The sequence below is a fragment of the Emydura macquarii genome, unplaced genomic scaffold, assembly GCF_026122565.2.
Source record: "Emydura macquarii macquarii isolate MOO-44397 ecotype Brisbane River unplaced genomic scaffold, CSIRO-AGI_Emac_v2 contig_1827, whole genome shotgun sequence".
Classification (NCBI taxonomy): Eukaryota; Metazoa; Chordata; order Testudines; family Chelidae; genus Emydura; species Emydura macquarii.
Genome location: NW_027131964.1, coordinates 1,817,714 through 1,843,099, shown reverse-complemented (window position 1 = coordinate 1,843,099; position 25,386 = coordinate 1,817,714).

Below are 25,386 nucleotides of genomic sequence, written 5' to 3'. Positions count from 1 at the left end.
AGAAAATCTTTTTGTTTCTGAGGACTTTTTGAAAGCAATTGGAATCTGTAGGATTAATCACTCAGGAGGTGGATTGCACATAATTAATTCAAAGCTGTGAGGTTCCAGCAGGAAATGTGAGGGAGATTTGATCATTGCTGAAAGGAGATTTTACAGAACTGGACAGAGGTTTGGACTTTGTTTCCCTACTCCTATTTTTGTGTTTCTTCTTTACTTCCATTCTCTGATTCTGCTTGTCCCCTTTTCTTTTTCCTTCACCACATGCTTATTCCCTTTCTCACTTCCCTTCATACTCTCCTGTGCCTGCCTCCTCCTGCCCCATCTGGTTGCTCTTTATGCCTCCAGTTTATCCCCCTGGTCTGATGACTCTTCTCTTTCCTCTTTACTATTCTTTGGTCTATTATGTCATCCTCCTTCCCCATTTATTCTCAATAGCTTCTCCTTCCCCATTTATTCTCAATAGCTTTTCCTCCATCAACAATTTCTTTCCCTGGCCTCAACAACACTCCCTCTGGTATCTTTGTCCTCCTTACCCCTAACCAAACCCCTCTTGATAACTCTATCTTTTCCTCTTCATCTCCATCAGTACCCTTACGGTGTCTCTCCTGCCTGCAACATTTCCTTCCTCCTCAGCTTTGTGCACCTTAGTTCTAATCCTCTTTTCAGACAAAATTTCACAGGAAAATGTTTAAGTCTTAGAAGCCCTTTTGGAAAATTAAAGGAAGCTGGAAGGGGACTGGGAGAAAAGTAGAGAAGACAGGACACACCTTTAAGGCTGCCATCTTTGTGACACTCTTTCATATGACAGCTCTGTCATGGAACTCTGCAACCAAGCTGAAATGTCATACATTCAGTTGGCCTCAAAAAGTGGCTTGCCATTGTTGCTTCTGTAAGCCACCACAGATTTCACAGAATCATAGACCTGTGGGACCACAAGCCATTTCAGTAGGTCATGTAGTCCAGTCCCCTGCACTTATGGCAGAACTAAATAATTACTAGACCATTCCTGATAGATGCCTATCTAACCTGTGCTTAAAAAACTCCAATTACAGAGATTCCACAACCTCCCTAGGCAATTTGTTCCAGTGCTTAACTACCCTTATATTTAGGAAGTTCTTCCTAATGTCCAAGGTAAACCTCCCTTGCTGCAATTTAAGCCCATTACTTATAACAAACTTTTATGTATTTGAAAACTGTTACCATGTCTTCTCTTAGTCTTCTCTTCTCCAGACTAAACAAACCCAGTTTTTTCAGTCTTTCCTCATTGGTCATGTTTTCTAGACCTTAAATCATTTTTGTTGCTCTCCTCTGGACTTTCTCCAATTTGTCCACATCTTTCCTGAAATGTGATGCTCAGAACTGGACAAAATACTCCAGTTGAGGCCTGATCAGCATGGAATAGAGCGAAAGAATTACTTCTCTCATCTTGCTTACAATGCTCCTGCTGACACATCCCATAATGATTGGGTTTTTTTTGCAACTGTGTTGCACTGTTGACTCATATTTAGCTTGTGATGCACTATAACCCCCAGATCCCTTTTCGCAGTACTCTTTCCTAGGCATTCATTTCCCATTTTGTAGGTGTGCAGTTGTTTGTTCCTTTCTAGGCATTTGTCCTTATTGAATTTCATTCTATTTATGTCAGACCATTTCTTCAGATTTTCCAGATCATATTGAATTTTAATCTTATCCTCAAGAGCACTTTCTATCCTCTCAGCTTGGTATCATCCACTAACTTTATGTATATGCTTTATGCCACTATCTAAATCTTTTACAAACCGGGCCCAGGACCGATGCCTGTGGGACCTCACTAGACATGCTCTTCTAGCTTGACTGTAAACCACTGATAACTGTACTCTGGGAACAGTTATCTGACCAGTTATCCACCCACCTTATAGTGGCTCTATCTGGGCTATATTTCCGTAGTTTGTTTATGAGGCGGTCATGCAGGACTGTATAAAAAGCCTTCCTAAAGTCAAGATATACCACATCTATGACTTCCTACTGTGACGGGTTCCCCCTGGGTGCAGCGTGAAAACTGTGGAACTGTTGTGCCCCCTTACCCTTCCACCCTGGGCTGACTCCCAACAATGCCTCATTGGTGATAAACAGCAGACCCATCCAGGCACTGTTATCACCCAATGCAACAGCAGGTGGAGCCCCACACCCAGCTAGATATCAGAAATGTTTACCTGGGCTGCCTCTGGCTCTGTGAGGCAGGTACATCCTCAAGCAGGCACTCATACAGGCATTCATAGGCAGTGACACACCCATTTGTGGTAGATGAGTGCTTTCCCTCAGCTACTCATGAAGCAACAATAGAGAATGATATCAGCTAATTCTGCCCAGCTCCCAAACCCTGCACTACAGGAGTATACCATCTTGCACCGGCCAGTGCAAGCTCGTTACTTAGTTTGCCCCTCCCAGCCTTTGTAATTAAACTGAGATTTTTTCAAACACTTCAACCAAGACACACTGTTTTAGGTAAAATTATAAAACAGATTTATTAACTACAGAAAGATAGATTTTTAAGTAATAATAAGTGGTAGGCATAAAAGATCAGAAATAGTTACCAAAGAAATAAAACTAATTTCACAGTCTGAATTCTACAGGACTCAACAGGATTCAAATTAAACAATATCTCACCCTGACAGATGATACGATCTGGCTAAAGTTTCTGCTGTGCTGCCTGGGACCAACACCCACATTCAAAGTCCTTTGTCTTCCAGGCATTCCTTCAGGTATTGAGTTGTGGGGGAGTGAAAACAAGTGATGATTTCAGCCCCCCCCCCCTTTATAGCTTCTTCCAGCGTGCTGGAACAGTCAATGCTTGTGACCTGGGTGGTCTGCCTGCATTGGTCAAGCAAGGTCCATTGTCTATGTGCTTTCTCTCTGTAAAGCCTTCTGGGATGACTGTTGAGAGTGTGGATTCCCTTTAATGGGCCATTGGCATGTCTGGGTACTCCATTGTTGTACCTGAAAAGCTTGTTGTGGATGTTTCTTAGCTCCCACTGTATTTCAGTAGCACATACACAGCAAAACTTCATAACTTCACATACAATGGCAGCACATATGATCCAACAGTATATTAATGTTTAGCAGATCAAGACTTTTAAAATGATACCTCACAAGGCATATTTTGTATAAAACATAACATAATTAGATGATAGTGGTGAATATGGGGTTCCAGTGTGCTGTTTTTGAGAAACAGTGTCACACACTCCTATCCACAAGGCTTGTTACCCTGTCAAATAAAATTATTAGTTTGGTTTGACATGATTTGTTTTTGACAAGTCTATGCTGAATATTACTTAGCACCTTATTATCTTCTAGATGTTTGCAAATTGATTGCTTGATTATTTGCTCCATTATCTTTCTGGATATTGAAGTTAAGCTGACTGGTCTGTAATTCCCCAGGTTGTTCTTATCCCTACTTTTTATAGACTGGATTTACAGAATTTAAGGCAAGAAGAGACCATTCTGATAATCTAGACAGACCTCTTATATAATACAGGCCATAGAGCTTCCCTATCTTAATGTTTGCTTCAAGTCCAATAGCTGTAGTTGAACTAGGCTCTGGAGCATTTTTTTAGCAAATCCATCACAACCCTTCATAAGTTGTTCTAGAGGTGGATGTGGAACTGCTTTGCAAGCAGTCAGGCAGATATGCTGCATTTCCTTTAGCTGCACCTCCAGCTAGCTCTGAGGAGCAGATGGAAGGAACAAAAGGCAAAAGGTCCAGCAGTCAGCCTCCACCCACCCAGCTTTCCCCCAGACACACACCCACCTAGGCCCCAACACTTTCCAATACATAAACATCTACCTCCGTACTCCCCACCATCCACCCAACTAAGACTTACAAGTTTTGTGCAGCTCCATGTGGTACCTTCTTTTTGTCCTCTCCCCACAGCTGAGCAATATGTTTTTGAGGGGGATGAACAGTTCATCTGACAAAAATGAAGTTTTGGTAGACCCAAAATTATTCACAAATATGGATCAACTTTGCCAAATAGTTTTGTCCGAATCAAAAAAAAAGTCAAAATGTTTTGGAAATGTTGAAACAAAACATTTAATTTTGTTTTGATCCTAAACATTTCGTTTAAACTTTCATGCATTTTACAAAAAGCAATAGATAAGATCAGTGAAAGTCAGGCACAGCACACTCCAAAGAACGGTAGGAAGTTAGAATGGCAAAGAGCAAGACTCACAATTTCAAAGGTGTTTATAAAACTAATAAGAAAAATCACTGTGGTGATTCACAAAGCCTCAATAAATCATGCTAAATGCAGAAAGGTAACCTCTTATGAGCACTGTTAAAATAACTTCCTGCCATGCCTATGTATTGAAATGCTTTGCTTATTTCTATGTAATTCTAATGCCCTTAGAAATTCCTTTCTCTCTGACATTATTCTTTCAGAGGGTACCCACCAGCTCCTGTATTCCTTTTGTTTTATATTATTGTGCTTGCTTTGAAAGCAGCCTTAAACACAATATTTTATCCTAAGATCTATAATTGGACTGAGTTATAGGATTTAAATCCAGCATCTTTCAGTTATGTACTTGTGTCTAAATTCTATCATTTATCAGTGTAATTCTTGCATTTTTATATATTAATGCTGATTTAGCAGTTACCAGCTACTAAAACTATTTTGTTATTGCTTAAATGATTAACATTAAGATTATAATTATCTTGTGTGTTTTTTCAAAATGTGGAATTGTTCTGTATTGTTAACTGTGAAAAATTTATCATTTATAGGTTAATGTTGCTGCTGTCATTTAACTTTGGGTGCTTCTAAAAATTTTGTTAAATCTGTTACACACTCACTTTCTGTAGCTAAACTGTCTCTGAGTGAGAATAAACTCACCAGACTATAAGAGTAAAGAAGTTTCCTTAAATGTCTTTCCTTTGTAACATTATACTATGTTTCAGATAACTCAATCATTTCAAATACTAAAAGAATTAGGTTAATTTGGATTTTAAAGTTAAATTTGTAATCTCTGTACTCCCTTCCTCCCCTTCCTTTATTCTTAAAAAAGAAGTGTGATTTCTTTTTTCAAAACCTAACATCCAAAAGGGGGAAGTGGGAGGCAAAAGTAAACTTTTTTGTATAAAGATCATGTTTATGTAAAATCAGGTTTTTGGCACAAAGCATGATATTCATAATATGTATTATGCTAACCAATTTAAGATGTTCTCAGGACAAGGACAATTCTCTTCCCAGAAAAAGGAGAAGCCATGGAAGGCAATGTGCTCCTGGCACTGCTCCTATGAATCTATTTCACAGCAGGTGGCAAAGGAGATTCATATCTAAACATTCATAAATCTGCTGTAATGGGGATGGTAGGAAACAATGTGTTGCTACCAGTAACATATGACTTCACAGGAATGCACAACTCCACTGGGATATATTTTGTATGGACAAAATCTTCAGTATTGTATTTTATGTGGAAACATGATAGCACTGGTAAAAGTAATAATGTAATACAACATGTGATTGAAAGTACAAATAGAGATTGGGTGTATGGTTTTGCCAACAATAGTTCCTTTTTGATTAAGAACTTAACAAAGAAAGATCCAGTAATTAATAAATATTAACAACCTCCCAAAGGAAAGAGAGAACTCCAGGGCCCACAAACCAGAATGAAAAGAATGATCCTATAGGTGGTGGACCCGCTCACAGCGAGCACCATGATGACAATTGCAGAACTCAGTTCCTCTCCAGAAGTTGAACCGGGGCCAAAGAGCGAACTCACCAGTACTCCAATACCTGGGATATTGATTAATAATTAACAATTTATGCGATTTTAAATTTGTCACATTGGAATGCGACAGAGATTGTTTTTAGTAATGCTACTAGTGTGTCCAGATTGTATGGTTCTGGCTTATTTAAAAAAATGGCTGTATACCATAATCAAATAAGTGGTACTATTAGGGGTAAGAAAACTCAATCCTCCGTAAGTATTTTTAGAACAGGGGGGTTACAAAGCCCAAAGTAAATAATAAGATCTATTTTGGGCCTTTCTGAATTAGGTTTAGAAAATATCAAAAAACAGATTAGCTATTTTAATTATCAGAAGGCTGATATAATACTTAAACCAATGAACAATGATATAGATGGTCTAACCCAAGAAATAATTACTGTTAAAAGTGCAAAGTGGAAAGATAAATGCATAGGTAAATAAATAATTTGTACTGATGTTGATAGTTACATATTACAAGTAGTGGATGAGATATTAGAGTATCTTAAGTGAAACCAAGTGTCTAGCTTAATTAAAGATGAACAAGTAACCAAGGGGTATTGTCTTAAATGTGCCAAGGGAAATAAGCATGTTCAAACATGTGAGCCATTTAACATCATCAGGAACTTGGGGTCAGTAACATCACATCCCAGAGATGATGTCTGTAAAATTAACTATATCACAATGCCCAATTTCCTATGTGTTTCTTATACTTCGTCTTTGCCTGTGTTTAATCTTTTTGGTCAAGTATTTGATAAATTTGCACTTGCTCATTCATTAGGCTACCCGGAACAAAACATTTGTAAAGAAAACTTGGAACTACCAGAGTTTTGTGTATCTTAAGGAATCCATGACTTGGAGAGCCTGTCATATGGCCTGTTGTTCTGTTAAGGGCTATTTGTACCTATGCAGGTGTGATGTATTTGACATCACAACTCCAGTCTGTGGATATGCTGGAATAGAAAAAGAGTTCAACAAGACTTAGTTGAGTTAGCAGCTACTGTATCCTATTCAGTATAGTTTGTCAAATGGTTGTGAGGGTGACCTATAATATGAAGGGACAGTACTATATGATAACTAACCATAAATACTATCAATATGACACTCTAATGTGTTTCTTTACTGACAACTTCTGTTTTACACACTGTTAATACTACCATTATTGTTGGGTACACTGTTATTACTCCTTTCTCGGTGTTGGGAAAAAGAAACCACAATTGATGGTATTCCAAAAATGATAGACCTTGACAAATATATACCCAAGTTCAAGGTCCATATAAATAGTTTAACTCAAAATATTAAGTTATTAAATAAAAAGGATACTTATGTTATCCAAATCAGTAACAGTACAGCCCAATCTAAAGAACATACATAATTAGAAACAGTATTTAAGGTTTTTCTTGTACTAACGATATTAGTTGTAATAATTCTGTTTTGGTGCTTACAATTTTTAATATGAAACTATAGAGCTCATCTTAAAGCACAATCTGTAGCTGCACATATGAATGTTTCTAATGTAAGATTAATCAGATAAGGTCCACCATAATGTACCATTAAATGTCAAGGGGATGGGGGTGACATTTACCATCTAAGCTTAAAGTTCCAAGCATCCCTCTGGGCTAGTGCTAAGAGACTGTTAGCAATACTCCCATAAAGCTTTGCAAAAATGTATTGCTAAGAGATAAGAGAGATAGAGTGTGACATTCCAAGGAGTACCCAGGGTTTTGAGATACCTCACCACTTCCTACCCTTAGCCTGAGGGAGTCTCATCTTTGCCTGCTGTGGATCAGCTCCCTGAAACCACCAGCCTCTGGCAATATAAGCACTGCCTTCCAGTTCTCCACCGGCCTTGCTCTCTCTGTAGAAGTTAGTGATAGGCACACACCAATCCCTGAGTCCTGTGAGTGTTCTTCTGGAGAGCTCCCCCCTTGTTCCACTGAATGCTAACAGTGCACTTAGATCAGCTATTCCCACATGAATAGTACACACCAGCTTGTAAGATTCAACTCAGAATCCCCACTTTGCTTAACACTCAGTACTTATATCATCAAAGAACAGAGATTCAAATGATAGTGAGTAAAAATATAGGAAAAAAATGGTTACATATAAGACAAAATCATAACATGCTTTCTAGAGACTAAATTTAACAAGGCATTCCCATATTTCCTACACTATAGCTTACCCCAATTTCTTTCCTTGGTATTTTCAACCAGTTTGGTTGACACTTCTTCTCAGAAAATCAAGCCCACTGGCAGCTTGTCCTTACAGATTGAGGGAATACCTAGGGATTAATGTGTACCCATGTATAGCTTCAAAAGTTCATTGTCTTACCCCTATACAGGATAATTCCTGCTCTTTTTGGTTTTTTTCCCTCCAAGTCCCATAATCTATTGATTAGCATTTTGCTCAGACTGTAGATAGATATTAATTGTGAACAGTACAATACTCAATTTGCATCTGACCAGCCCCTTCCCTGCCAGGAGTATGGGTGACCTGTCTTAACTCACAGACCTAGAAAACATAATTTTTAGACTATACACATAACTCTTCACTTATTTTACATACATATATCTCACAATATTTATGATGACCAGGCCTTCATTAAACACCTTACATGACATTCCTTTGGTGAACACAGGGGATCCCTACACTCCTACATGCCTCTGTGCCCTCTAGTAGTTGGCATCAGGAAGTCCTTGGGTCACAGAGAGTTAGTTACTAGCAGATAGAAATTAGACCCATCATAAAGTAGAAATGCATAAGCTTTCTGTGACCTGTCTCTGCAACCTGCTTACATTTGTTTTTTAGTTTGTGATTGGCTCTGACTACTAGAAAAAACAAGTTATAATGCTTTTTTATAAATATATCCTTTCTGAAAATCTCTGCCAGTACTACAGTCCTAAGAATTTTAGTTTTCCGTTGCTTAAATACAATACCGATGTAAAATATAGCCAGGCTTGTGACAGCTGTATCTGCAGGTATGATTTGTAATTTTGTATTAATCTTATGGACCAATACTTTCTCCCCTATCTATATAATTTGTCTTTGCATAAATTATACTGCTCTTGGAAATCACAAATCAGCCACCCTGGTTACCTGTGGTTCCCAAACTGTGGACCAAACAAGTAGTAGCTAGAGGAGCACTCGCTGGTGATCTGCAGAGGCCACATGGTAGTTTCTCCTTTCAAGCAGCTTCAACAGGTGTCCAGGGTCCTCATTAAAGGAAGAGCTTGCAGGCATGTAAAGATAGTGGTAAACAAGAAGAAAGAGCCAGCATAGCTTCAACTACTAGGGATCTGCTGCTGCCTGAGAGCAAGAGAAGAAAAAGAAGTTTACCTCAGGGTGCTGACCCACCAGGAGAGGAATGTCCAGGGGATGAGGGAATGAGGTAGCTGTAGATATGGGATGCAGAGGGAGAAGGCCTGCATGGATGGCAGGTCCAACGGACTAGGGAACCAAGTGGCAGAGAAGCATGTGCCATAGGAAAGAATGACCAGGGAACAGGGAAGCATGTGGAAAGGAATAGGAGGATAAAGAACCCAGGCAGCAAAGAAATATTTGCAGGGGGAAGAGACTAACAGAATAGACAGGAGGAGTGAAGAGCAGAGATAGGTAGTATGATTAACTTCTACTGTCCTAATGTACTTTTCCATACCAGCAATTGCTGTAGTTGCCACAGTGATGTTGTGAGACTGAAAATGGAGAGAAGCGGTCCACACATTTGTGAAAGGCAAACAATGTGGTCTACACAGTGAAAAAGTTTGAGTTCCCCTAGCCTGGGTGAATTTCCCAGCCAGCCTATTTCCAAAATGTTTTCTGGAAGGCCTTCATGGATCCATAGGATCTTCATAGGAGCTTTTAAACTGTCTCTGTGCCACGGGCTGTCACTCTTCCTTAAGGGTAGACCTGATGTCCTCAATGTTTCCTAGACTGAGCCTTTGGGCTCCATCACTCCTGTTTCACACTGTAAACGCCAAATGAAACAGATGCCTGTTCAAGGACTTTTTGCCTTCTTCAGAGACCAATGCACTTCAGCAAGTATTTGTAGAAACACCAAGCAGCCTTTTCAAAATAGACTGAAGCTATGTCTACACTCCTGCGGGAAGTGGACTTTGTTTAATTCAACTTTCAGCAGGCGATTTTTAGAAATTGCAGCAGAGTGTACACACTACGGTGTTTGCTCTGGTCTCTTGCGTTCACACTGACCAGCCTTAATTCGAATTAGAAAGCAGTGCAATGTGGGTAGCTATCCCATAGTGCAACTAGCGATGGTGACTGTTGGGATTAGTGTCTTCATCCCAGCATGCAATGCTGCTTCCCCCACCATTCCCCCCCACCCCCCGAAACAAACAGGAAAAGTATTTTCACACAGTTTTTTTACTCCCCGTGATCGCCATTGCTGCAGAGACATGGAGACAGCTCAGCTCTGCACTATAATTGTGAGCGTGACAAATACATTGTGGCTTATCATCGATTATTTTAGAAATAGAGCAAGAAGGCGAAGCAGAGACAACACTGATGCCACTGAGGCTGACCTGCTGCAAGCCATCGAGCAGAACAATTCCCGATTGCTGCAGGCTGTAACATGTCATCTGCAGTCCGTGGAGTGCAGGTTCTGGTGCAGGGAAACAAGCACAGACTGGTGGGACCGCATCATTATGCAGTTGTGGGATGATAATCAGTGGCTGCAAAACTTTCGTATGCGAAAGGCAACTTTCCTCTAACTGTGCTCGGGGCTGGCACCATCCATGAAGTGCGTGAACACTCACCTGAGACAAGCTATGACGGTGGGTAAGAGAGTCACTATCACTCTCTGGAAGCTGGCAACCCCCGACTGTTACCGCTCGGTTGGGAATCAATTCGGAGTCGGTAAATCTACAGTGGGCATAGCCATGAATCAAGTGTTCAGTGCCATCAATAGACTTCTGCTACGAAGGCTAGTGACTTTGGGAAATGTGTAGGATATAGTGGAGGGTTTGCCATGATGGGCTTCCCAAACTGCAGGGGGGGAGGGCATTGATGGGACGCACATCCCCATCTTAGCACCTGCTCACCTAGTGACCGAGTACATAAACCGCAAGGGGTACTTTTCCATGGTCCTGCAGGGGCTTGTGGATCACACGGGTCGTTTCACAAACATCTATGTGGTGTGGTCTGGGAAGGTGCATGACACTCATATATTTTGTAACTCAGGGCTGTTCTGTAAGATGCAGGCGGGCACTTTCTTCCCTGACCAAAAAATTCACATTGGGGGTGTGGAAATGCCCATAGTGATCCTGGGAAATCCTGCTTACCCCTTGCTCCCTTGGCTAATGAAGCCGTACACTGGTCACCTTGGCAGTGACAAGGAGTGCTTTAATAAGAGGTTAAGCAGTTGCAGAATGGTTGTAGAATGTGCCTTTGGGTGTTTAAAGGGTAGATGGAGGAGTCTCCACACAAGGCTGGATATGAGTGAGAAGTACGTCCCTTCTGTGATATCTGCTTGCTGTGTTCTTCATAATGTGTGTGAAGTGAAGGGGGAACGTTCCCCCAGGGTTGGACTGTGGTTGGCAGAAAGACTGGCCGCCAATTATGAGCAGCCAGATGCCAGCACTATGCTGAGAGCTAACCACAGAGCGCTTTGCATTAGGGAAGCTTTGAAAACCAGGTTCTGCAATGAGATGCAGGACTGATTTCTGTTCCTGTATGTTGTTTGCCTTTGATGATCCCCCACCCACCCCCTTTCGATATCTGTGCCCGACAAATCCCTCCTGAACAATATATGATTTAATAAAGAAACGTTTTGGAATGATGCAAAACTTTATTTCTTAACATTCAAGTCATGGGGAAATGGGGAGGAGGGTTCATTCACTTTCTCAAGGGGTAGGGTGGTAGCTTGCTGGCCAGCAGTCAGCGTGGCCCTCGCAGATTTCTGCTCTCCTCCACTGGGGTGGAGGAGAGCACGTACTGCAGCCTGGATCTCTTGGGGGCGGGGAAGAGGGAGGGCGGCAAAGCCCTTGGTTGAGGAGCATTCTGGAGGGGCTGCAGTGGGACTGTCCTTCCTCCGCTCCCCCTGAAGCTCCACAAGCTGCCAGAGCATGTCTACCTGGTCATGCATGATTTGCAGCATTTCCTGCGTGGTACTGCGATCATGCTCCATCATTTCTGTCCATGTCCATATTCTGTGACAAGGTCAGCCATCTCGCTCTTTGCTCCGTCTCTGCAGCTGCTGAGGTGTTCATGAGCTCCACAAAAATGTCATCTCGGCTTTTTTTTTCTTCTTTCTAATCTGAGACAGTCTGTCCGCAGCATTTCTTAAGGGTCAGTCCAGTGCCATGATGTCTACAGAATGAAAGAAAAATAACAAGGTAACCACAGTTAGCATAGTGAAGAAAATTATAGAAATGTAATAGTTTAGATAACGATCCCATGACACAATGTAGCAAATGAGTTCCTCTTTCTGCTTGTATTTTAAACGCTTACAGAGAGGAACTGCGGACGGCGTGGTCGGGTGGGGAGGAGGTAGAAATCTCTGCTTGTATTTCAAATCCTTACAAAGAGGAACTGCGGACGGTGTGGTGGGGTGGGTGGGGGGGAAAAATCTCTGCTTGTATTTTAAACCAAGACAGCGAGGAACGGCAGATACCATGGGGGGAGGGCTATGCTTAAAACACAGATTTGCTGGACGCAGCGGGGTAGCAGCAGTGTTCCGCCATAATGCTGACTACCTTGATTGCAGCAAAGAATCCTATCGTGGAGGGAGGAACAAGGCAGTCCTCCCCTTAAAAGGTTTTCAAAGGATAACAGATTACATACATTTAAATTTTCCATGAGATATCAACTGATAATAAACATAGCATTTCTCATCACATAATCAACTGTTCCTTTGTTAAACACACAGTACAGTCACTGAAATGCCTGAAATCCACTTCAAGCCCCCCACACTCAATGTAAAAGGACAGAAATGCTAATAAGGAAAAAACCTCACCAGATGTACCTTCCCCAGGATCATTTGTGCTATCCTGTGTGCCTCTGGATTGCTCGGGGGTCAGGAATAAGTCCTGACTTTGTGGAAGAACGGACACCCCTCTCTCCTGCAACCTGCTCTCCACAGCTTCCTTCTCTTCCTCATCCATGGAGTCCTCAGCATTGATCATGGACTGTGAACTAGCAGAGGTATCAATGCTGCGGGGAGGCACCATGGTGGGATCACCACTTAGAATTGCATGCACCTCATCATAGAATTGGCATTTTTTGGGAGAGGAGCCAGAACGGCTATTAGCTTCCCTGGCTTTCTGATATGACTGGCGCAGCTTCTTGATCTTCACACGGCACTGCTGATAGTCCATCTGGTGTCCCACTCCAGCATGCCCTGGGATATCTTCCCATAAATGTCCAGATTCCTTTTGCTGGCTCTGAGCTGAGCCAGAATGGACTCCTCGCCCCACAGCCTGATGAGGTCTAAGACCTCTGGCCGACTCAATACTGGAGCGCGATTGGGCTTTGCAGCAGTCATGTGAAGAACAGTGACAAAGCTCTCTCCACGCTGGCAGCACAGAAAATGAAAATTCAAATCTTCCCGGGGCTTGAGGGGAGGGGACTTTTCTTGCTAGTGTGACCACTGAACAGCACAGCACGACTGTCCATAGCGGTCACAATGAGACATTGTGGGATACATTCCAGAGGTCAATTCATTCGATTTAAGTTCCTTTCTGTCTACACTGACACTAAATTGATTTAACAAATTCGAATTAGGCACTACACCACTTGCAGAGGAGGTCTTATTAAGCCAATTTTACAGGCACCTTAATTCGAATTTACAGTGGTGCCAGTGTAGATGCGGGTGTAATTAAATGGATTTAAGTGACGTTAAGTCGACCTAAGTCGCCAGTGTAGACCAGGCCTAAGGTTTATTAGTCAGCAGGAACACAGCATCAGGAAGTCCTTAGGTTAGCATTAAGAAACAAAAGTTCAGACAAAGTCCACATTGGCTAAAGCCAGAGGTCCTTTGAGCCATGCTGCTGTAGGAACTATCTTGGTTTCCTTTCTCTCTCTCTCTGTCCCTATTTCTGTCAGTCCCAATCATAGCTTCCTGTGTCTCTCTGAGCTCAGCTCTTCACAAAGATATATAACACCACTTGGTCCATTGTCCTCCTCCTGCAGACCCAGGCTGAGTGCACATGTTCTGCTTGCTGGAGCTTCCTGTTATTAGGTGTCAATTGTTCAGTCATTGGGGTTTCTGTTGTCTGGATCCTCCATCAATATGAGCTTGTTTTAACTAGTCCCAAACAACCCATTCATATTGCTCCGCACAGTTATGTGACCCAAACACCTCATGTCTCCTGTTCTGCCCCAGGAGCACTTTAACAGTTCTGCACCCACTGGGTAACAATACCAAGTCAAGTAAGTCGCTGCCATGCATATCATTCTTAAAAATATTACAGAAATTCCCCGCTTTGTTACAGAGGCAATATGTTCACCAAAAGAATATATAAGGCTGATGTGTGAAGTTCTTGAGAAGAGCTTGCTGGAGCTGAATACTAGCATTTCCTTGGTGATCTGTAGTAGTTCTTAAGGCAATTCTTTTGCACTCTATGCCTTAGTCTGGGCTGTGGGATGAATAAAGTTGTTGGCCCCTGCTTAGGTGGCTAATTACTAGTGGCATACAATTAGTTAATATGAAAGCTGCACTTTAAGGACTAATGTGATCCTGAAGATTTGTTTCTCCTTTACTGTACTGATGATTTAAACAGCTTTTACATTATCTTTTCAGAAATAGAGCTATTATCATTGGAATGCTGTGACTAGGCTGCTTGTTTTCAGAACTTTTTGTAAGTATCTTAGGAACATCTGATAGCAATAAGACTATGCGACAGACCCTCAGATAAGACGTGTTTGCTGTGGTTTGTGACCTGTAAAGCACAGGAATGCAAAAATGACAATGACAATATGTTTGCGTTATTATGGATTCTGCAAAGTTAATTTTACTATTTTGAGTTTCTAAGATTAGTCACAAACTTCTGTTAGATAGTATATTAACATATTGGATTGTTTTTGCATGTCTATTTAATTTTAAGTATTGTAATTTTAAGGAAAACCAGCTGTCAATTCCAATTAAACTGGCTGAGGTTTATATCGTTAATTCAGTTGTCTTTCACACTATTGCTGCTAAACCTAAAGAACTCTTTACAAAGGCAGATTTATGATGGATGCCATCTGGCCTGATAGAAGGAAACAGATATTGATTTTTAATATTTTCTCCAAACTTGTTTACTCTAGGATAATACAGCAGCTGTGTGGCGGCTTGTCTCAGAGTGGAAAGGATTATTACCACTGCCTTTTGATGAGATAAATTACCTAGAATGACTTGAATGGCTAAAGGGTATACTTTGATGTTATGTCGCTTCATTTACCCTTATGACTAAATGATTATTGATTTTATATTTTTAAGCTCTTGAAACGTGAAAATAAGTTGGTAGAGAAGCCTAGCTGTGTTAGTTTTATTAATTTATTTCTTCAGGGCATAATTCACTTTGGACCAGGTTGTGAAGGTTTTGGGTTCATGACCGACTCCAGATACAGTTGCAAAGAAATGGCTTATTTATATAGTCATTGCAAGCAGTTCCAAAATCAATACAGTCTGGGATTGGATGATTAAACTTAGTCCCTTTGTGGGATTCATTCCTGTAGCTACCTCTGAAATGATCTTGACTGAAGCAGATTCATGTGATCCAGTCTACAAATAGCAAGTTTGTTCTAGCTGAAATATTATTTTTTGCTCATCATTTTTTTATCTACTGTGTTCACTCAATGACATTTTAGCAGCCAGAAAAAAAGCAGTTGATTGACTACTTCAATGAAATCACTAATCTGCATTCAAAGAGTTGCCTCCAAAAACTACTTAGATTTTCCGTGGATAGATTTAACTACTGCTTTGATCAGTTAGTCCCAGTATGCAGTGGATTTAGGTCTTTCTGTACTTATGTAGACAGCAGGAAACCAAGGTGTACACTAACCCTTTAAATAATCTTCACAGTTCTAAACAGCTATTTGCCTTTTGTGTACAGCAGACACCTACATATTTCTGTGAAGTACTGCCTTTTCTATCATCATTTAGCATGTTGGTGCTTTTTAATGTTTGTCTGAAATGTGACTCTGTTGTCAATCTGTTGAAGTATTATGTAGACATTGGAACAAGTGCAGAAATACTGCATGAAAAAAAATCATCTCTTCAGTTTTCCTGCTATGACTGGTTCAGTGCATCCGGTGTCTCTTGCTATCTTAAGCATCAGTACTTTTAAACTTAATTGTCACTGCAAACGTTTAGAATAAAAAATCTTCAAAACTTTAAAATATCTCTGTATCTTGCTTAGTTTTAAAAATGTGACATAACAATGACATTTCATTTTTATAGTTCACTTGCCTTAACTATTGAGAAAATTATAAGTATCATCACTAATCTGTTTAATAACAGTGTTTCTTGGGAAGATACCTTCTTTTATAGGTATGTTTCACATTAGATATTTATTACTTTAAGTGGCTTAGAGGAACTAGCAGCAATAAGATATAACAGAAAGCTATGACTCTAACAAAGTTTTGTATCTGAAAAAGTTACCAGTGCAGTAATCTCTATACGATTCATTATGTTAAAGAATAGCACTTGAGAATTTGAAAGCACATATTAATTTGTCTTGTGTACAGTCTGATAACTTTAAAATATGCTTCTTTCAGTTCCCATAAGCAATATGACTGTATGTTTAGAAATTGTTTTCTTTATATAAAGATTTGTCTGATAGCTAAAGCTGCATGTTTCTAAACCAGAATGACATTTCCAGAAGTTATGTTTGATGTAGATAAGGCTCTTTATTTTTAAATATCTCTATTTAATGGGCAGGTATATTGTTTTCTAAAGAAATCTTTACTATAAACCATAGCAACATATTTTACAAAGTTAAAAAGGTGTAAAACTTTTTCTTACTTTAGACACACTATATGTATAATTAATGTGTAGCAAATTATATGGCCCAGTTTAAGGCTTGTTTAAATGCATAGCATTTGAAGTCTAATGCAGGAATAAAATAACTTTTGGATCAGTGTAATGTAATATGTTGATCCATTTTACAGGGTGGTGGTGATTATTTAATTAATCACCTTTTGACAATTATTCACACTGGTCCAAATCAAGGTCTCCATTAAAAGCAAAGAATAGCTTCATTACAAATGACCCATAAAAGTGTCAAGTGCTGGCAGTGAAGACAAGTAATTTCCTTTCCCCTTAAAACCATTAGATCGAATGATGGGGGTAGGGAAGGTGATGAAGTGCGTAATAGTGTGATTACAAAGAAAAGCTTAAACAGTAAATTTGACAGCCATGTTAGAGTGGACAGAAGATAAGGGTTATAAAGTGTTGGTTCTCTACCTTCAAAAAGCTTTTAATTTTATATGAAGACAGGAATGAGTAGATTATATTTTTGGCAAACTTTTTTTTTATCCTTCTTTGGTGTTTACTTATAAATTGTGTTTTGAAAAGCTCCTAGCTTTAGAACTATGTAATTATAAAATAATATTGAATTTCTTTTTGGAGATTGCTTAAGATGGTGCTTAATGGAGACAAAATCCTTTTACAATTGTGGGCCTATTTTGAAAGGCTGCTTATTTATAGAATCCTTTGCATATATCTTTGGATAGAAAATATATTAGGACTTTCAAATCAGTGTGATTATCTTTTGCACTCTCTTTTACTTCACTAGCAGTTTTGAGAACTACCAACTGATCATTATTATTCCAGTTACACATGGCTAAAATTCTGTAAGTTCTTGAAAAAAAATACAAATCATTTATATCCTACTGAAATACTTTTCTTATTGTATCAAAATAATCTACAAAGGCTTTGAGTTTCATCTACTTCTGAAGAAATATATATTGTTATAATTATAACTAATTAAGTATTACAACCTTTATACATAAAGATCAATTTTTGCACTTTTTAACTGAATGTAAAATTCTTGCTGTTCAAAATTATATCACAATAGTTTCATGCACAGGAATGGGAAAGTATTATAGCTTTGAAGAAAAATAAGAAAAACAAAGCATCACCTTTTATAGAGTCTGAATTTTATGAAATATTCCCAACAGATCAAATTCTGATTGTAAACACACTTTAGTTGATGTAGTCTATAATGAGAAAAAAACCTTTGCTAAAGTAATTCTTCCATGAGGTGACACCATCTCTTTTGCAGAAATCATAAGTTAATTCTCTGTTTTAGGGTAATTGGTATTCTGGAATCTTGACATCAGCTATCATTGTAAATGGACCTTTCAGTAATATTTTCACTTCAGCAATCTGGATAAATTCACTTATTACAGAAAATGAATCTATATTTACTTGTTTTTCAAAAGAGCAGCAAATATTGACCAGTTCCTGAGATGTGTTTGTTAAATCTACTTGTCATTCTTTCTTTCATCTTCATTAGTTTTTAAATCTTACATCCAGGGTTGGACTAGTTACTATAAAAAAAAAAAAACCCAAAGTTCAAGTGCTCCTTCTAAAAACTAATGGCTATTGACTTTCATTAGGATTTCTGTGATGTTATCTAACCCTGTAAAGACATTTGCGGTATGCAGTTTACATTGTATCTACTGATTGTATAATCATTATTGATTTTCCTTGTGTATAGTACTTATGTCAAACAACCTAATATATTTAAATGGTGATTATTTCAGCAATATATCTATTATTAGATAAGATCAAAGGCTGTTAAATGTGCAGCAGATAGAGTGATAAGATAAGATAATGTATATTTGTGCCAGTACTGATGCCCTATTGTGCATACAACTGCAATTCATGTCTTTAATGATTAACCTTCTGAAACATGTGATTTCTGTCCCGTAGTAGAATAAAGTATGACAGATGGATTAAAAGAAGACCATTTTTTGAGTAAAAGGCCTAGGAGTTATGTAAATGTAATACAGTTGGATGAATTGCTTTTCAAAGACCATGGGAAATCATTCTGTATACTCCATTTACTTCTAGTTTTCTTGTAAGTACTTCTGAAGAAAACTAGAAATATATTTAGAAAGATGCATGATTTCCCCTAGGATATAATCACTATTAATCCCATGAGTATGGATTAACAGAATAATTCACCCCATGGTGACATTTCTAATTTCATGAGTTGAATGTTTATTGTATTTTATTAGTGATCAAACAGTATTCTACTTATTCTATGGTAGAAAAGTAGCTAAACTTGCATTCATTTAATATCAAATAAAACTATATTTTTAGTTGTGAAATTTCTTTGTTTTAACTAACATCCTTTAATTAAAATACTTTTCTGGTCAATAAATAAATATGGTAATTTATAGTTAGTGCAATTAAATATAATACAAATTTGTCAACATACCGGGAATTTTGAGAGGTGTAAAATGCAAAAGACTACCTTTCAGCTCTGTTATTTTTACTCTGTGTTATCCTGCAAATCTTGAAAATCCTCTTGAAAATCCTCTATTTTGCACAATACAGAATTTGTATGCAGAAGTGTCCATATGACTTCACACGTCTCTTTGTTCTAACAAGTAACAGCTCTAAGATATACAAGAGTTGAATACATGTGAGTACTTTTTTTATTAGTACATTTTGGTGGTCAATTTTGAAAATTTCCCTGTGCAAAACCCTAAATAGACCCTTGATCATTTTCTTTTTAATTTCTTTATTAATGTATTCATTTTTTATTATAAGACTCTCTTTTTAATTGCTTATAACCTTGCCAGACTTAAGCCATTCAGGCTGAAATTTTTCATGTTACATATTGTCTCTGGATGATGTCTTATGTTCCTAAAAGCTCACGGTTTAGGGCTTCAGCGAACCACCTGCAGGGGTCAGAAAAGGACTTCTCCTCCCCTCCACCCACAATGTATTTTTTGTTTTGTTTTTGTCTTCTTCAGAGATGGCCATGGCTGGATATGGGACAATGGACAGGGTGGGCCAGAGCTCTGAGGTAGCACCATGGAGTCTCTCTCTCAGGTGCTTGGCTGGCTGGTCCTTGCTAACATGCTCAGGATCTAACTATCATCATATATGGGTTTGGGAAAGAATGTTCCCCCAGGTCAGATTGGCAGTGGCTGTGGGGGGTTTTTCACCTCCTCTCCAGCATGTGGGTTCAGGTCACTTCCAGGATTATCTGGGTAACTCACTTAATCAATTTCCTGCCATTGCACGGGCCTCAGACATTGGTGCACCTCAGTCCTTCCTAATCTCTGCCTGTGGCATGTAATAGTCTAATCTCCTGTGGGCTGTAATATGTTGGTCTAATTTCAGATGTTGATCTTAGTGTGTGAGTACTGGCTGGTGTTGGTGACCTGTGATATACCGGAGGTCAGACTAGATGATTTGGTAGTTCCTTTTAGCCATAAATGCTATGACTCCATGATTTTGGGGGGAAAGTTTCAGTTAAAATGGTTCAGCTGTTTACAAGAATGAGGTTAGGGGGAAATACGCTCTTTTGAAGAAGTAAAATAATCTTACCAGAGTTTCAATGAGAATCTGTAATCTACCTCCATGCTTAAGTGCCAGGGATGTGCTTCTTTCCAGTCCTATGAAGAAACACACACCTTTGGCCAGCGTGTAGAGCCTTTAGAAAATTGACCTCTTAGAGTCTGGCAGCTAATTTCTCCAAACAATCCATCTGCACTGAGCATGCTCCAGCCCTTCACAGTTCCTGTCTGCTGCCAAACTGTGTCTACATCACCCCATCAAGTGAATGAGCATTCTCCATCCCAAGGATGCAAGAGCTAAGCAGGCCTTTCTCTACACTGTGTCTTCAAGCTGCTGGTGGGCTGCTGAGGCATCTGGCACCTGAACTAGGAGCTGGCCGCCTGACTCTCCTGGCCTCTTAATGCTCCCCATATTGGCATCCAAGAAGCGAGAAGAAGGAGGAAACAGTGTGACTCAAATGCAGAGGGGTGAAGAAGAGGAAATGCCCCCCGCAGGGAGGGGGAAAGAGCAGGAACTCACAGGGAGGGAGGACATGAGTCGCAGGAGGGTAGGATAGCAGTCGGGGAGGACAAGGGCAGGAGCTAGAGGGTTGCGGGACAGGGACAGAGCCTTTGGATACAATAGGAGCAGGGGAAAAGAGCTTTGCAGTGCACCTGAAAGGTAACAAATATGGGAATTGGGGCCCTGCAGGAGAGGAAGTTCCTAAGTCAAGCGACCTTCACAGAGAACATCCTGCCAGCAATTCCCTCCACTGATCACAACTCTGCTAATATCGCATCAGGAGAGAGACAAGCTTGCAGGAAACCAGTCCTCAAGCCATTTAGGTCTCTAGATAGAGGATAATTATGATTTTTTCAGCTCATATCTTGGACATTAACTAAGCCCCACCTCTCAAAGGGATTTAGGCACCTAACTCCTCACCTCCCTCTGCTCATGGTGGTACCGCCTTGCAACCTTTAGCCCAGTAATTAGAGCACTCACTCCAGATGTGAGAGACCCAGGTGCCTGATGTGGAGCAGGGATGTGAACTGAGACCTCCCAGAAGCGTGCCCTAACCACTAAGACAGTTGGGTTCAAATCCCTGCTGCATCTCAGGCAAAGTGGAGATTTGGACCCCAATCTCCTCCATCCTTGGTGAGTGCTCTGTTCACTGAGCTAAAGTTTACAATTGGGGGGCACTGCCTCCTCCTCCTCTGACTGATCTTTTTGCGGGTTAGGCATGCTCTGAACATACCTACCAGATCAGGCCCCACATGTGAGAAAGGCAGGGCAATGCCTAGCTTTAGGATTCCTCTTGGGCTTAGCTATGAGCTAAACAGTTGTGTGCATGTTCAGCAATAGAAATCTAGCTGCCTAGGGGATTTTATCACCAGACACATAGGTGTCTAGGGGCTTTAGGTGCCTACACAATTAGGCAGCAGCTGAGTGGAGGTGTTGAGGATGTAAATTTTGGACTAAGGCACCTAAAGGGCAATTAGGTGCCTAAATCTCTTTGTGGATCTAGCTTTATGTGCTTTAGAACCTCACACCTTACTGCACAGTGGCCCTCTCCAGAACAGTTCTGTGCCAAAAATGAACTCAATTCGGCTGAGGATCCAGCCCATTATCCCTACAGTAATCTAACTCAATCCCATTTATAGTAAAACCTCCTGGAGCACTTAAGGCTACAGTATGTGTTGCAAAATGTATCGTTTTATGTGCTAAAAACACAATAAAAGACAAATTACATAAACTAAAAAATAAAAATATTTTGGGTTATAGTAATTATTTATACAAAATAAATAATCAAAAATAAGTAAACTCATTTTTCTTTTGCAATTTCTATACACAAAGAAATTGGGTTATCTACAAACACTTTATGATTTTGAAATGTTTTACAACATTCTAAATACCTGATTTAAAACATTTTGGTGTGACGTATAGGCAGCTCAAAATCCTTTTATTGACGTTTATAATTTTGAGGGATGGTAATATTAAAGGATTTCAGGCTTTGTCGTTTGAACAAGATAAACACTACGGTAACTAGGAAAGCCTGCATGTTTAGAAGTCTGAAGCTTTGAGTGCCTTCCAAATAGACAAGGTAATCTCTCTTTTGCTTGAGTAAGGCCCATAGGATCAGGGTCACTGTCATTCATCTTCATACATCCATTTGTAGGAGAAATCTTGAGTTTTCAGGGAAAACATACTAGTTTTATAGTAAATACTGAAATACATTTGAAAACACTTTTAGAGTGTGTTTATGAAAAATGTAACACAAAGACTGATTATTTTGCCCTTCTATGAATTGAAATTCTGCTTGTATAGTTGGAAAATATGTACTTTTCCCTTACACAGGCTGTGCACATGTGGTTTAGATGGCAAACAGGAATACATGTTGGTTACTTCAGTGATATAAACCAATAGAAAAAGTTGCTGACATGAGGCTTCCTTAGTAAAGATGGCCAAACTGCAAAAAGATTGTAGTCTTAGTTTAATAGTCTGAATGCTTAACTGAAGTTTATTTGAACTGTCAAGACTTCTAGGGTCTGCAAAGTTTGGATAGACATTTTGTGAGAACTGGCTGTTTTCTTTTAGAATCACTGTGCTTCAGAGCAGTGACTTTCCTCGTTTTCTCTTTTAGTCAGAGCCATGAGCATTACGAACTATGGCTCCCACCTCTCTTTGACAGATTTCCCCAGACTGCATGCCATAACCATAAGAACATAAGAATGGCTATACTGGGTCAAACCAGTGGTCTATCTAGCCCAGTATCCTGTCTTCCGATAGTGGCCAATGCCAGGTGCTTCAGAGGGAATGAATAGAACAGGAAATCATTAAGTGATCCATCCCATCAGCCATTCCCAGCCTCTGACAAATAGCAATCCCTGCCTATCCTGGCTAATAGCCATTGATGGACCAATCCCCCATGAATTTATCTAGTTCTTTTTTGAACCCTGTTATAGTTCTGGACTTCACAACATCCTCTGGCAAGGAGTTGCACAGGTTGACTGTGCATTGCGTGAAGAAATACTGCCTTTTGTTTGTTGTAAACCTGCTGCCTATTAATTTCATTTGGTGCCCCTAGTTGGTAAATCTAATTCTAAAATCTGCAAATCATTCTAAATGTATATAAAATTAGTATTTCATATATAGTCAATATAATCCACCTAGTATTATGTTGCTCATAATCCTACCTTGGTGAGGGTTCTTGATTAATTTACACTGGAAAATTGACACATATCTTACACTTACACATATTAATTAGAATATTAATTAACCCTGATTTTTATTCTTCAGTGTGTTTTGAATATAACAATATCAAATATGTATTAGGCATTTACAAAATAGGCATGACCTGAAGTGAAATGTGATTAATTTCAAACTGATATGAGGTAATGAATGCTTTTTTACACAATACATAATTAACTTCTGGAACTCATTGCTACAAGATATCATTGAAGCTGAGAGTTTAACACAGTACTCAATTTGTAATGAAAGTCATGCCGGGGCTCAAGCAATTAGGTGGCAAAGCTTAAGCAAGGTTTTTACTTTCATAATTGATGCAGCAAGCCCAGAGATCCCAGAACTATGAACTGCCAAACCTAGAGATGCCAGGGCTTAGCCCTGGCAAACCCTGGCACAAATTAAGCACTAGTTTAACAAGATTAAAAGAGAATTAGCATTTATAGGATAATTAGAAGCTCCACATTATATTAGATAGGATGAGAAATGCAAGGCATTAAACCCTCATCTTTCAATGTGTAAGCCAACCACTCACTACCTGGAGTTAAGAAGACACTGCTCCTTCAGGCAGGCTATTCCATAATTGTTCACGATAGGGTCTCTTGCACCTTCCTCTGAAGCATCTAGTACTGGCCACTTTCAGAGCTGGGATAATGGACTAAATGGACCATTGATTTGATTTAGTGTGGCCATTCCTATGAGTACATGTTCTGGGAGTTCAGATTTGGCCTGGCCACTTTTCTCTCCTCCCCCACACTGCCCAATTCATGACTCCATCATCAGTTCCAACAAACCTATTGCAATGAAAGAGACATGCAAATCATGCTAAAATTATGTTAAACAAAAAACAAAAGCTTACTTGGGAAAAAGCTTCTCAGTTGCAAAATGAATTTCCCTAATTTTTCACATTCATGTATTAACGTACAGACATGTCTTTCTTAAGTGTGCCTATGACAGGTACTTGTTATAAGTTCACTGTATCCAAACCAACTTTCTATTGTACCTTACATTAAAACATCTACAAGTATATCTTACAGCTAAAGAACTGAATGTTTTAAAGCCTATTTACTGTCCTAAAGGTTCAAAAACCTTTCTTTTTTTCTCTCTCTTTGCTTTGATGACTCCTGTTTTCTTCTTGACAAAAAACCCAACAAACCACACACCAAATAGGCTTGCAGACTAGAAACTTCACAAAATGCTCATGTAGGCATGAATGTAAACCCCTTAGCTGAGGGGTTGGATGTAAGCTAATGCTGCTGGAATTTTTTATGAACTAGGAACTTTGCAATTGTTTCTAAACAGCTTGCACTGTTACTGAAGAAAGGACAGATATCAGTGGACCTGAATCACTATTTGGACTTCCCAGTGCTGTCAACACGTGGGACAGCTGCTGCCTAAATGGATGGCCATGATGAGAAGGAGAAGGGTTACAAACAAAGGAACCAGACCAACAAGAGGGTGATTTTATCTAATTTTTCCTACTTCCTTTATTTTTCTTTTCTCTTTTCTTAGTTTTCTTTGTTTGTCTTCTTCCCCTGCTCCCCCAAATTAATTGTTTTAGTTGTGGTGGATGACATGAATGAAGTTGTGTAAAGTTATGTGTTTGGGTACACTAAAAGACACTACATGATCCAAATTTTTATCTAGTAAAATAAAATCTGCTATTAAAATCTGCTTCCCTGACCTTCCCCTGCTCTCTGTACCTATCCATGATTTTTGGCTACCCCTCCTTTAAAACGTGGCTTCACTGTTTTTGTTGTTTTTTTTAGCTGACCTTCACTTCTGAAGAGAGCCAGAACTATGTAACTAATCAGCTCTCAACACAAAGTACTCTCTGTCTACACAAGTTACTCAGCCTCTTTGCCTCTTGGTTCTTCCATATGTAAAACTGAGCTAATAATAATGCTTTCCAATTACAAGATTTTTTTTTGCCCACAGGTCCTGGCTCATCC